Raw genomic sequence first — 16,224 nt, 5'->3', positions numbered from 1 at the left:
TTATCAAAGTAACTTAATACTAGTATTTTTAATATAAATTTTATTAAATAAAAACGAATCAATGTTTTTTTTTTCCGTCGCAAAATACATCCATCAATTTTTGCTCACATTTGGTTTAAATTTCAGATGGTGTTTGTCGTAAAACTGTATTCAGTTGAGATGACCCTGATGAATTATTTGAGATAAAAACCTGTTTGTTTCAAGACCTTCTTCAGAAACTAAAAGGAATGAATGGAGGACTTTAAATTAAAAATATTTCTTTAACAATGATTATCCATTCTGTTTTGTTCCTTTCAGAAATATTAATACAAATAAATTTTAATGAATGCCAAGCAATTTATCTTTTGTCTTCTGTGATTATCATTTATCTTTTAAATCATCTGAGTTAAGAGTTTGAACGGTTCATTTGATAATTATTTATTTTAGCTTTGAATTGACTTTAATTAAATAAACAAGTTTGTTATATAGTATAGTTTGTTATATTATAATATAATATAACAGTCTCGTTTAATATTATATTATATTATACGCCGTTGTACGAATCGAATCACCTTATTTCTGTTTTGACCTTAAATCTGTCAAATATCTTAAAAAAAACAGTCATAACTTTTTAAGCAATTTAATAGTTTTTCCCTTTGTCCAGAAAAAGAAAACATCAAATTTAAGTATCTTAAATTTACTTAATTGTCTCACCGTGGGTTTATGACATCAAAATCTCTGTAAAAACATATTGTCATCCCTGTCATTATCTTTGGTATAACAATATGTTTCAAAAAGAGATTTTGGTCTCAAAAACTCACGGGTAAGTCGAGTTTGGGAAACCTTTACATCGTGTTTTGCACATACATTTATGCACGTAATTTACTAGAAAAACTGTTTCGATATACTTATTGGTTTTTTAGTACTAAAAATGTAATTGGGTTCTTTGAAACGTATATTATTACTTGTTTGACAGAGGCCATCTCGTATGATGGATGTCGAGGGACATGACCCAGTGATAAACGATAGGGTTAATCAATGTCACAAAGATGAATTGATCGAACCATATCATGTTCGGAACAAAGTACATATATTTCTTAAGAAACGTTAACTAATAACAATGGACCATAATACCAACAACAACATAACTCACGCCCGAGACCCAGAGGGGTAGACAGAGACCACGGACTTCCATCTGGCGCGAACCTGACACACCTTTCCCGCTTCTTTTACATTCAGACGGTTTGATCGGTTTTGGGTGCTGAAGATATTTTTTAAAGAATTGAAAAATACATTTTTAGCGATAGACCAAATTAAGCCAAACCAACAAATCCAAATAAAATACAACCGCTTTTGAGGCTCCGGTAAGGAATACGAATTGATTTATATATTATTCCTCAAAATCAGTCATGTTGCGTTACTTTTTAGTAATTTAGATAATGATCTCGCCTGCTTTTTCTATTTACATATTTTTTCATAAGTTTTTTTTTTAATTCTTTCACTTTTATAGTCCCATGTTATTTCTGCACTGCAACGTTCAAAAATAAATGTCCTTTGTTAATAAAATGTATGTATAATTTTTGTATAATTTTGTCAAAAACAACAATATCGAATATAAAAGTAACCAGATTTTAACAAGTAAGTGATGTCGATAAACCTTTACCTTTTCTAAATTAAGGCAGAAGATAGCCGCGTGTATTGCTCCATTTCCTAAACGCAATTTCCCCCGGGTCACGATATTCTATTTACAACAAAGATTTTGCAAGGACCTCAATATTACAATATTTAAATGAAATTCGTGTCCTTTGAAATGTAACATTGGTGATTCTTTAGGCAAATATTATTATTATTCCACATATTTATTTATTTTCTGATTTTATACATTTTTCTTAATATAATCTAAAACAATAACTATTATAAAAAATCTAAATACGTCGGCAAATAAACTACATAGTCAATATGGAATTCAAAATATCTCTTATACTAAACCAATAATTTAAATGTATTCGAAGATTAAATGTTTTTTTTTATCATATTCAATAAGTTACATGTTGAAAATGTATTTAATCTTAAACAAAATGTGTGTATGTTTGTTTTAATTACAACATATTCAGTGTTGGACCAAAGAACAAAAGCTATTACGTAGTCTCGAAATCTATTTTATCGAGCATACAGATACGATGAACTTTAGGCAATTGGAACATATCTACATCATCCTTGTAAACGTTGAATGTAAACTAAAGTCTGTATATTGACTTTATGTTGAAATATGAATGAAGTTAATTTCAAAGAAGATTGACATAATATATACTGTTGTATATCACCATTACAACAGCGGTTGATACTCCTAGTAACAACAACATCAATTACACTAATCGGTCGGCTCCACCACGACACACGCTACGCACACACTACGATGCTTTGAGTATGCTGAAGGCCTAACTTTAGTACCCTTTCCTTTCACTTCCTTTTCTTATAAGGAAAGGGTGGTAAGAAGTGTACATGATGGAGGTGGGGAGGCGTAGAAAGGGAAAATATCCTCTTTCTGAGCGTCTTCTCCTCCATCAATTAAAGGTAGGCAACGCATCTGCATTTGCGGATGTCTAAGGGCAGTGTTCGCTTCATTATTTCTTCGAATCGATCGTTTGCCATCTAATCATAAAACATTTACTGAAAACTGAATTATAAACGAATCATTTAATTAATTAATTGCTGACATACTTCACACTTATACTGAAATAGTTGCGTTTGTTCCAGAATTTACTTGCCCAGCCGCATTGTTGAACGTTCTGTCCTCAGTAGTTTTTATTTTATTTTGCACCAGTGCGACTAAGGGTCCTTCAAGAAGCGAGCGTATCTCTTTCTAAAAGGTCGGCATGTCGTTCGCAGTTCCTCCGGTGTTGCCGTTGTCCATGGGTGTCGAAATTAATTTGTTGTTCCGGCCGCTTGTTTGTCCCTTTATCTTACAAAAATCCTAACTTTCTATAACGATTTATCCTAGTAGGGATGGTCGGATGTAGGTGGCTATTTAATCTGTAACATTCTCTGCGAAATTTTTGTTAATTTTTGCACTTAAATTATAAGCTCTAAGAACATTAATATTGGAAAAAATCAATAAACTGTTCCAGTCGCTTGTTGGTTATCGTTGACATCTCACAATCATTCTTTCGATTGACAAATGAAATTAAAAAGAAGAAATAATAAAAGAAATATTAATATTTATTGACTATCCACATTAATGTCTAGATCAATTACAATCCACTGGCAAATAGCGTTTCAAGATCACTTCAATCTCATTCTGTCATTCATACACTTTACTTAAGCTCAATGATAATGGAACTATAGTTTAAGATAACTAAATAGTTTTATGTCAAACCTCATTAATACCTAAAGTTTTTTCTCTTATTTTATTTGTATCACGAGTTCGCTAGCACTCTCCCACAATAGCAAAGCTATCCGAAGCGAAACCAATTATGATATGGCATGGATTTTCAATCGAACCTTTTAGTAGCTAGGATTGCAGCGCATTGAACTCCTTTGTTACCAAAACATGTGAACAAAATCCGGACATTGTTTTTAAATTAAATACGCTAACAAATATTGAAAATAATCAACATAAAGAATGGCGGATGACGCAGTAAATTGGCTGTACAGAGGTCGTTACTTACACTCCGCTCGCTGTACAGGTTTATAGTTGCTTCATAAAAATAATCGATGACACATAACGAAGACCTCGAACTGATTGAATTTCATATATGCTCTTAAATTTTTGTGATGTAAAATTTCAAAATTGTTTAATTTTCGTTTGAAATTTTAAATCAACCAGTATTTTGAATTCGACGCTCTTATACTGGAATCATATTTATTCCACTCTAATTAAATAATGAAGCTACAATAATTGGTATAAAGTGGTACCAATTTTCGACTCTATGTGAATTATTTTAGCTCCAGCCCTTAATTTCGTTTATCTTTACCGGCTTATTTTTATTTCTCAATTTAATTTGTTTCATATCTATTCAAACGGATTGATCTTTCGTTGAGTTCTTGCAAAAAGTTTTCAACAACAAAAACGGACATTTGTTCTATGATATTCTACATCATCACAAAAATACATAAATACATAAACATACATCGTTAAATACATCACTGTCCAATTTGATTAATTGCACCACGAACCCCGTTTAGCTTTCACCTTAGTTACTAAATGGGACCCATTGTAACTATTTTTAGAAGCGCGTTTACTATTGAATCTAATAAAAGTAGTCTCGTTTGTATGTAAATAGACAAAAAATAAGTATAGCAGACATTAACTGCTTTGTTCTATGTAAGGTTGCCCTAAAATATCACTGTTGCGTACTATCTGCGTATCTACCTAATTCACAATTTTCATTTTATTTCCACTAAAGTAATATCAATATATTTTCTATTCCATGTTTTATGAAACAATGCTGAGAACTTTCATAATGTAATATTGCTCCTGACGAAATATTATGTGCAATAAAGTAAAAATATTCCGAGCTTTGACTGTCTACGTAATTAAGCATAGAAGAATAGTGGAGATTCTTTGTTATGTACGTTAACTTAATAAATAAAACAAGTGAACGAGAGAGTTGTTAAGAACGCGTCAGAATATAATTTTCACGACAAAAGACTGTTATCAAAACGGTTTCTAAGCAAAAGCTTGTACTTTGTTCGTTCCGGAACACGAAACAAGATAGTTTAGTGTTTGTATATAATACTGGATATACAAGAAATCAGAGTATATTGTTTTAAATTATATTACGCAAGTAACATTTAATAATAATATCCGGAAGTCGAGATCATTTGTCACAATACCGGTTACGAATTCCCTGTGAAATTGAAAATTCGTAATTATTCAAATTATTCTGGAGAGTAAATGAATTGCTCTTCCTGCTCAGATTTCTCTTGGGAAATGGGCATATTTTCTTATCAATCGAATATAATTTAATGTTTTAAATGAAATTTAATTTTCATTTTTTAATTGGATTTAGTAAAAGAACAATATTCATGTATAAATCTTTCCTTCTTCATAATTTTGTAAAGAGGCGATATTTTCTTATCTCATATTTTATAGTCCCACAAAATTATCCGCTAAGAGAAGTTTGGGAGGGCAGGATATTTTTTTGTAGTATACACAGTGTGTTCTTAGTTATAAATAATACAAGAAAATCCCCCTAGATTATGGATATCTTTGATATGTTGACTATAAAAATAAGTTGCATAAAAAAGTGACGTGTTATTAAAAATATCTTTATGACATTTTACTGCGAATACAGTCTCTGACCGATTTAGTTTATTAACTTTACTTGATTTATCATTCTTCATAATATTAATGCTTTATGCCATTACTAGGGTATTATTTGTGTATAATATTTATATCATATGACGTTTTCACAAATATTTAGAAATGTTTAAAAGTCCGATAATTATATTTGCAATGCAAAACAAATACAGATTTTCCATTTTGATTACGCTCACTGTCATTACGAGATCACAATGAAAAATTTCATTAAATAATTAAACATAATTTTAAAGCAAAATAAACCTATTCAAATGGTGGGGAAGAGTTTAATTAAATAGTTAAAAGCATGATTTGATTCCATTAACTCATAACATACTTTGGATAAAAACAAACACACATAACTGGAAACAGCGATTTCACTTTTTCCTTTGAACATGAACTGTGCAGTTTTTTTAAACTCTTCTGTGTACAGGAATATTAAAAAGTGTGCCGTTAGTACATTTGCTTTTGAGTAAACGTACAAGCAGTTGGCTTTGAAAGACGGGTGCAAACTTTTGCAGATAAAAGAAAAAAATATGTTGCAAAGATAAATACGTGTGAAGGTAACTGAAAAAGATTTTTGTGTTTCCACGTTGTTTTTTAATTTAAATTCAGTAACATAAATGTTTTTATTTTGTGCAATGTAATATATTAAATTCTCGTGGCGCGGTGTTTGTGGTTAAACTCCTCCGAAACGGCTTGACCGATTCTCATGAAATTTTGCGAGCATATTGAGTAGGTCTGAGAATCGGCCAACATCTATTTTTCATACCCCTATTAAGTTTCTTTTAACTGCGGGCGGACGGAGGACGCCCTCAACCGGCATGACCTACCTTGACCACATGTGTTGCTTACAAATTGCAATAAAATAAAACTTTATTATTCTTGCGCATAGTATCATTCTCGTTAGATTACATCACAGTTGCACTCTCAAAAACTTGAGTATGGAGTCGGTAATTTTAATTAAAGTAAGCTGGGTATCTCTGATGTTGGTCTAATTTTTATAAATTTGTCAGATCCGACTTCAATTGCGGCGATACGACTGTGCCAGCTCGTCTATTAAAAGATAAAAAAGGCACTATGGGATTGACATATTTAGGACAAGGACGAAAATCCTTAAAAAAAACAGATTAAAAAAAAGCAGGGTATCTCATATTAATAATATTAAAATCGATTAATCTAGTTATATTTGATCCTGGTTTCGTCTGGAGTTGCCTTTAATGCAGTTCATTTTATCGAGAGCAGTGTTCGTATGAAATGTGATTTATTGCCGTTAAATTATAGCGCACTTCTATAAGAGGAACGTCCATTTTAAAGTGCAGAACTTATTACTGTTCTGTTATTTGCCAAAGATTTATTTGATATTTTATACCGCGATATAAATTTTACTCACAATTATTTCATCAAAAACACCGCCGGAAATATGCCACCGCATTTATACTTCTTCAGTACAAGAAATATGCACTAAGGGACTGTTAACCGTTAGTAACTTTGTAAGGTATATTTTTAAAATTTCTCTATCTTGCAGTAAATCTTACTAATATTATAAATGCGAATGTTTAGATGGATGGATGGATGTTTGTTTGAAGGTATCGCCAGAACGGCTGTATGGATCTCGCTGAAGGCATAGATGTAGAACATAGTCTGGAAAAATTCCGTGCGGACGGAGTCATGGGCGACAGCTAGTTGTTTATAAAAGAAACTATAGTATATTTTAATCTGTTAAATTTTAATTATCTTGTAAAACCCAATCGAGGATCTCACCTAAGACTGTTGTGTAAAGAGCGGAAACGCGGAAACAATTCTTGATTGTGCTCTTCACTAAGGCGAAAGTTTCAGCTGAACGAACTTTCCAATATCGCGGAACGAGAAAGTTATTCTTAACAACTTTCTCTTGTTTCCTGTTTAAATTTAAATTACTGTTTATCACTGTGCAGTTTTAATAAATTACATTAACTATTACAATATCTTTTAATTAATTTCAAGTGATGTAATTAATACGATTTAACAAAATATTCTTCAATAAGAAATAATTAATTTTACATGACGTTCTATTAGATGTAATATAATATTTTTACAACGGTACAAATTCACATTGCTTACATGCCATTCTAAACAGTGTTATACAGAGTTTTCTAAACAGAATAATAGATCGAGCTACGGTCTTCAGAAAAGAGATAGATTTATTTCACGTATACTTAAAAAAATAAGCTAGAACATGGGAAGGAACATGTTGTTACAATTCTAATCTAACATAAGAAAAAAAAAGAGTGCAAATAACGACTCGAAGGAAATTGGATTTGGAAATGACGCAATACGTGTGGCCATCTTCGTCCTCAATTTTGTTAACCTATTTTCCTTCAATGCCCGCAGCTGAACTACGAAAATCACAATATGTGGGATATCAAAGATTTTGGTGTGAATTTTCAGAATGAAATATCCAAGATATGTTTGCGAATCTATCGTCACATATTGTTTATAGTTTTATTTTACAAATTATTCCGCAGTAAGAACAATTCTTGGAAACAATGTTTAATAAAAATTTCGGAATCTTTCGGAACCTTCATATCTTAAACTATCACTTGAAGTGCAAGATTGTGTACAAAATAGTTCCAGGATTTTTAAAAGTCTTCAAAAACTAATTTCTTCTTATTCTCCCTCCCTTAGAGCTCCTTACAAATATGTGATGGTTCAATCAGATCATGCGTCAGAAGTTACATTATTTAACAAGATCAAATATTATAAACCAACTTAATCGAATTCCCTCAACACGCATAATACATTACATGACATAGGGCAAGAGCAAATATTCAAATGTTAACAGAGAGTACTTCTAATTTATTTTATCGATTGTACTAAATTCGAGTGAATTTAAACAGCTACGTCCCGTTGCGTTTCATTAAAATGTAAATTGTGCTGTAATTTACTTTCTCTATAAGTTATTGTAAGGATGGTGAGTGATGGTGTTTTGTTTGTTTTTGAAATGTATAAAGTCAGCAAAGTAAGACTGACATAATTATCAAATAATATCTGTAGTATATATTTAACCGCAACTAGGGTACCATTAAGAGGTTATAAGTTTTAAGATTCACAAAGTAAAAATTACTACACAGTTGAGTCTGAATCATTTTTCTTATATAGAATATACTAGCTGTCGCCCGCGACTTAGTCCGCACGCAGTTAAAAAAAACTAAATGGGGGGGGGGTTATGAAAAATAGATGTTGGCCGATTCTCAAACCTACTGAATATGCTCACAAAATTTCATGAGAATCGGTCAAGCCGTTTCGGAGGAGTTCAAGTTCGAACCCCGTGACACGAGAATTTTCCTTATTTATATATTAGATAATTTTCCTTTATTTTTTACTTCCAAAATCTTGGATAAAAGCTTTTATATGCTGCACATATGTAAAGTTTTAACACATCGCCCGCGTTCCTATGTCTTCATTTACAAAAGACGAAGTAGAAATACCGACTTTTTGTTTTGCAAAACTTTCAATGTAGAAAGAAAAGTAGTACAAGGGTTTCCTTTTGTAACGGGCGTTCCGGCGTATTCGAATCAAGTGCTTTATTTCATCACATGCTTGGCATGAATTTGAAATTTTTAAAAATAAAATTGCTCTTAATTTGCTTTATTAGGGCTCTATACTCTTTTATTTAATTTCAAAACATTGGTACACCTCGAATCTACAAGCTCCTTCTTTATTCATTTCAAAGTACTTACTACACTTTTATTTTTAAACACCCGTCTTTGATGCCATGATTTCTTTACATTTTTTTTCTTCCTTTTTGATACAAATACAAATACAAATATACTTTATTGTGGACCATTATGGAGTTACAAAAAAAAGAAAGTACAACAGGATTTTCACAAAAGGCGGTCTTATCGCTAATCTTGATACTTGTTTGTAAAATTAAATGTAAAATAAAAATGGTGAAGTTTTCTAATTTGACCAGTTAAGAGGAAAATGTGAAGCAAAAAGTTTGTCCCGTCGTACTTGATCAATTTGTCATAAGAAAATGTATAACATAATTTTCGCAACTATGAGTATTATGATAAATTGGCTCCACTTCATAGAAGCTGCGATAGATTTTTAATAATTCATTTTAGCTGAATATCTTTATGGGCCATAATACACACATATGTGGTATAAATTTGCAAATGCATCTTGTAATTTATTATTTCAATGATATATATTATTATATATTAATTGTAAATAACATTAATTAAACTGACTTAATTAGTTACTTTAAACTTAAAGCTATTTAAATTTTCATTGATGAAACATCGTTCTGCCGGCAGCAATCAGCAATATCATTTAATAACTGACATATTTTAATGAGGTTAACGATGTTTATTTAAACTTGATAATACTCGTAAATATACTTTTATGAACTTGAAGATTTTTCAAAAGACTAATAAGTATATTTCGTGCAGCATACACTATGTATGTCCATCAATCTTTCACTTCAGAGATAGTTTTCTTTTGGATATTTATTGTTTTTTTCGACTAACATTGAATATTTTTTAATGATTATATTTTTAATTGTAACTTTATTATTAATTTCACTGTGTAATAGTTTTGGATTGATCTCAATTGAATAATACCCAAGAGTGTTGTCATGGTTTCGAAATTTTTGAAACATTTGAAACAAATTTTTGGATCTAAAATGAAATATGAACGAAATATTCAGTCCCAACGTAGCCAGAGTGGATAAAAACTGTGTGTTCGGTCTTTGATTGGCGAAGCGTTTATTTAAAAGTTAGATCGACGGAAATATAACTTTTATTGAATAACACACATAAAAAAAAAAAATTCAGTCGAATTGATAACCTCCTTCTTTTTGAAGTCGGCTAATAAAATTGCAGATGGCATATCCACAACGACAACGGGTTCTGATCTAATATTTAAAAACACACTCATTGGTTCTATTTTCTGCTTTTTTTTAAATAATATAATCAAGTGAAATAATTTTAAATGGTCTACTTAAATGATATTGTCCTTAATACGTCCAGAATCAGGTTAATAAACAAGTTTATGAATAACGCCATCTATTGAATAACTAACGATAACTAAATTTTACTATTATCATTTTTGCACAGTAAATTATTTATATTATACCTCAAACAGTAAAATAATGTGTGACGGCTATTAAAACAGTAGCATTACGTTAATTGCGTTACGCCTACTGCAGCTACTGTTCGTGTATGTAGAGGTTTTGTAATAAATCTCGCCCGTGCGGAGGTAATTAATACAGGCCACCGGACAAAATATTTAAACGAACCTGACGAGTGCTACTGACAGGGAAAATATTGAAGCATTTGTTTTAACTATTGTTATTTATTCGTTTACATTAGCTGTTAACCTTGAATAAGTGCAGAATATAAGTTACCTTAGATTTATGTTACCAAAATATCTGTAAAAATTCTTTCCACACATTCTCTTTAAAAAAGATAATAATAATATGTTTTTGTATATCTCTGTAGACTGTGGAATTTCACGGTTTAATTAAAAAATAGTAGATAGAATATTTCTATCAATTTTTTTTTTATAATAGAAGGGGGCAAACGAGCGGCGGGAACACCAAGGTGATCATCGACGCCCATGGACTTCTGCAATACTAGAGGAACTGCAAGATGAGTTGTCGGCCTTTAAGAAAGTTATACGCTCGCTTCTTGAAAGACCCTAAGTCGTACTGGTTTGGAAACTTTACGTAATTTATGTTGTCTAATGTATTTTATAGTATGATTAACAGGCAGGTTAACATCACAGTCAAGCTGAAAAGTGGAAAAGATGACTCGGTAGTTTGCTGAGATTAGAGATAATTTTATGCATGACACAATATTGAGATGGAACACGTAAATAAGTTGATCATGCCATTTCAGTTTGAACCTTATAACTTTTGCTTTGAATCGGTTTTTAGCAATACCTAAATATTTCCATTTACGAGTTATGGCATTTCTGATGACTCATACTCAATTTACGCTGAAGGTGTTATGCTTGATAGCATTATTTTAAATCGAACACTTTCTGTTATCGCAAGACTTTATTTACATTTCAAAACAGAATTATAGTTATATCTATGAGTTTCATTTGTTCTCTATTACATTCCTTCAAAATTATCTGTATAGTTTATAAAATATCAAAAAAAATATATAAAAACATTAATTAAGCAGTAAAAACGTCAAAGAATCAGCTGGAAATGTTTACGCTTGCATTGAAAAAGATAATAGTACTTCACCGGCCAATCATATTCAACATTTCGTTGAATATTTTCGAACGCCCTGCAACCAATTACGCTGCATTCATAAAATGCGCTCGATAATAAGAGGCGCCATTATATGTAAAGTGCTCGTGATCTCGTGCGATTGAAAAGTTAATTTCGCTCATAAGCAAATTTTTAATTCATCATTTTTATGATTTAAAATTTTTTAAATTATTTTTTAAATCCCCCAACATAATGCATTTTTATTGTGTGTCTTATTACTCAATTTTATGTTTTGTAAGTGGATTTAACAGAGGACTGGATGCATTGGAAGGAGAAATATCTTATTTCAGTGCGTTTCCTCCTACGTCCATTAAAGGTTGACAACGTATCAGCTATTGCAGATGTCTATGGGCACCGGTCGCTTCGCTGTTTCGGTAAATCTAAGTAATTGCTTGCAATTTAGCTACTTAAAAGGGGTCCGTCTTGCTTAAAATTTTCGAAATAAGAACACGACAGTTAAAAATACAAATACAAATTTACAATATTACACAATTTTGATTACTGATTAAGATAGATAATTTTTACTTGAATTAATTATTACATCCTCTATGTTCCGTATGTTACAAAGCGTCGTGAACAGAACACGACTGCTAATGTGATTGCTAATTTGACAAGCTCGCAGCATTACAGAGCTGAATACATAATAACGCTATTCATGTTATGAAGAGCTTATAGGTCATTTATGAATGGAGCGCAAGCGTTATAAAGTGTTCATGAATATGACATTAAATTAAGGTACTTTAGAAGGCAAGAATTTTTTATTAACTCACTGCAGTGCTGGTTTTATTTTGAAAAATAAAGTTAAGAGTTATTACCATCAGAATTATTTACTGGTCACTGACATTTTTAGTATCGATTTATGAGTAATAAGGAACTTCTTTTATTAAATAAATTTTATACAATATGAACATTCTCAGGACAAAATTACAGTGTTAATATACACATTGCCGTATGTACAGTACGATCATCTTGTTTTATTTATCACTAATAAAACGGAAGTTAATTAAAGCGTTGAGCCGCAAATCCCGTGTGACACGACTCAGCCTACATTCCGTACACGACTCTCGGCCATATTCACGTTTTACGACAACCCTTCTCGAACCCTTCGGTAAACGAGCCTAGCCGATATATCACATCAAATCGAGTATTATATAAAACTTCAGAATTGGACAAAATTATAATTTTCATGTGACCAAGTTTTAGATCTCTCCAAGGAAAAATTAAAAGAATTATATTTTACAAGTGTTTTGAAATCAACAGTAGGAGAGTCGGCAACAACATCTGTTGCACGAATTGACCAAGGTTTCAGGAAGGCATATGAAGGAGAGGTGGATTTGAGAGAGTAGGGTGCACATGTCAATGGGAAATATCCTCTTTCTGTGCGATCACTTCTCTGTCGATTAAAGGTTAACGCATCTGCAAATTCAGAAGTCAATGAAAATCAGTCACAGATATTTTCGTGATTATATTTATAAATATATGTGATTATATATCGACCGCGACTCCGTCTGCGTGGAATATAAGAAAAAACTTAATAAGTAGCCTATGTGTTCTTCCAGACTATGTTCTACAACTGTGCCAAATTTCATCAAGATCCGTTAAGCCGTTCCGTAAATATCTTCAAACAAACATCCATCCATCTAAACATTCGCATTAATATTATTAGTATAAAAATTCAACGAAAGTCAAACATGTATAACAGGATGATTTAGATAACCATGAAAGTACAAAAATTTTATCTGAAGAAAAAAATTTTATGAACTTGTATATTGCTTGGATTATGAAAAAATAAAACATACACTGACTTTTCCATTTGAAGTACTTTGATATAATCATAATGTTTGTAATAAAATATTGTGTATTATAAAATATTAAGTACATTATTCAATGTGAAATTTTCTCTTATAAATTTTTATATGAGTCGTATTTTATACTAGTCGTTTACTTTATAGCTTTGACGCCTTATGTTTATAGATTGCCTTAGTAGAGGTTGCGAGTAGTCTTAAAGGTGAATACATATAGCACTATTATACGAACATAATAACGCCGTGTGTATTCACCTTTATGCAGTATTTTTCTCACCCTGTATATTAAGTTGATCTATGAAGTAGATTGCTATGTACACAAAAATTCCTCACCTCTGATAAAAGAACTATTTCTATAAGAATTTAATAAATATTTAATTGTGTAATTTACATAATTTACCCTTAATGAAGTAATACTAAATCATGTAGAAATAAATATGATATAATAGTAGAGTAGTAATGTAACAACAAAAATTAATTTAACGTACTATTATCTCTTCTTTTAGTCATTTCTCCTAAAACTCAACTTCACTGTAAATACCGCTCTAACATATATCTAAAGTGATATACAACATAAACCAGCTCCAATCAGTTAATTGAATACTACAGCGAAAACTTAGAAAGTCAGCTATTGAGCTCTTACCAATCCGATTCATCCTATGAAGCTAAAATTAATTTTCCATCACGATATCTTGGTTATCACTACGAATGATTTCTTTTTGTTACTTATTTTTTATTTAAATTATTCAAACTTTCCTGCGACATTATCATTAACTAATCTAGGAATTTTTTATTTTTTATTTTTGTTATTTTTTATTTAATATAATGTAATTTACATTATTGTTGCAATAGTGGTAGACGCCACCAACAACATCTGCACGCATTCGTGCCCTGCCCATTGGCCAGCTCGCCCGGTGTAATACCACGACCACTCAGAAGACAGAAAGGAATTCTCTGTTTCGGCTGATGAGTGTGCGTTAAGGAGGCCAATTTTAGTCCTCTTTCCCTTCCCTCCCTTTTCTTATAAAGAAACAATAGGATGGGGATGTGAATTTGATGGTGGAGGCACGCATAGGAAGGGGAAATGTTCTATATAAATATAAAAAAAAAATGCTTTCAACTTATTAAAAACATTATAAAGTACTTTAGAATTCCTGTTAAGATTCAATTAACGCAGCGAAGAACAAACATGTTTTACATAATTATGAAAAGATAGAATTTCAAAGCCCAATTTCAAATGTCGTTTTATGCTAATGAAACAGTATTTTATAAATGAATAATTTAAAGGGTTAAGAATAAAAGCTAAAAATATAGAAAAAAATTCAGTGGAATACCCTTTTAATATATATCAAGTAATATTTTTAAAACAACTGAAAATATAAAATACTTAACATTTAGATATGACGAGCAAAGATAAAATTGTCGTCTACCTTCAATTTCTTATTACATTCATCATCTTCATATTACAAGGAATGTATATATCCATATGAGAAGGATTGAAAATGATTGAATATTGAATGAGGCCTGTTCTTAAAACAAAAACTAGATCCTTCAACTTAATATATGAATTGTAAGCATAAAATAACAAAAACAAAACAATGATTAATAATAAAACAAACTTTACGAACTCGTCTGTTATAAATTGGCTTAAAAACACTTTGAACAAACAAAGTTCTAAGCAAATTCTAAAACAACGTAGTATTACAAATGTGAGACGACTGAAAAGCTGTGATAACGCTGCTTGTTTTTTAAAACGCGAAATACCTTAACTGAGTGGCAATTTAAATTATGAAAATCCTGTCTATGTTGCAAATTGAATTAATTTTATTTCAGTCCTATCTAACAAAATAAGGTAGCACAAGGGATTAAAAAATAAAACTTTAGTGCATACGTACTTGCTATTTACGAACACTATTTAGGATGGATGGATGCTTGTTAAAAGTTATCTCCATAACGGCTTAACTAATCTCGGTGAAATAAGGCATAGATGTAGAACATAATCTGAAAAACACATAGGCTAGTAATAAACTTTTTTTTTTAATTACGCCCAGACGAAGTCGCCGGCAACTGCTAGTAGTTTGAATAAATTCCACTGAATATTTCCATAAGAAATATAAGAACTATGAAATACTTTATTGAAAATCAGCAAAACTTCGATTCACAATTGAGAACAAGAATACGAAAGTTTTCAAACACACTCAACAACTGTGTAACTTAGGAACTAAACTTTGCTTACCGCAATGCCTGCTCTTCATATCAATTGTACGAGTTACGAATGATGGCAAGATGTGCGAATCACTTTTATTAGTTTTTAATTGATATATTGAGTGGACCGATCATCGTGCCCTATGCCCAGCAGTGGGCGTTACGTGGCTGACATTAAAACGAAGAAAATGCTGTGAATACTCAATTATTTTATATCGATACGAGACATAAAAACATCACAGCGATGTCAAATTGCAGCGATGCCTGATTGCTGGTGTGCCGCAGCAACAAAGATCTTGGTACGATATACCATCGAAATTCGATTAAATTTCATTCATACTCTGACTGAGCGATACTGTGGTGTTATCTCTCTTTTTGCATGAAAATATTTTCATATGATATAATAATAATAAAAAAAACCACTTAAGATATTACGGAAAAATATGACGTTTTATATTATTTATTTCGGCTCGTTATAAGCAGTTACGTATTCTGAAAAATTATTAGATCTAAATTGCTTGAAGTAAAAAATAATCCGCGCAAAAAGGAATATAAATTGTGGAATCACTTGCTCCATGCGTTCAATTCGGCAGTATTATTGCCATAAAATTTGAATATTAGGTCATTTTCTCTCTGGTAGAACATATTTTCGTGAATTTACTTTA

The sequence above is a fragment of the Papilio machaon genome, chromosome 5, assembly GCF_912999745.1.
Source record: "Papilio machaon chromosome 5, ilPapMach1.1, whole genome shotgun sequence".
Lineage (NCBI taxonomy): Eukaryota > Metazoa > Arthropoda > Insecta > Lepidoptera > Papilionidae > Papilio > Papilio machaon.
Note: the sequence above shows the minus strand (reverse complement) of the source record.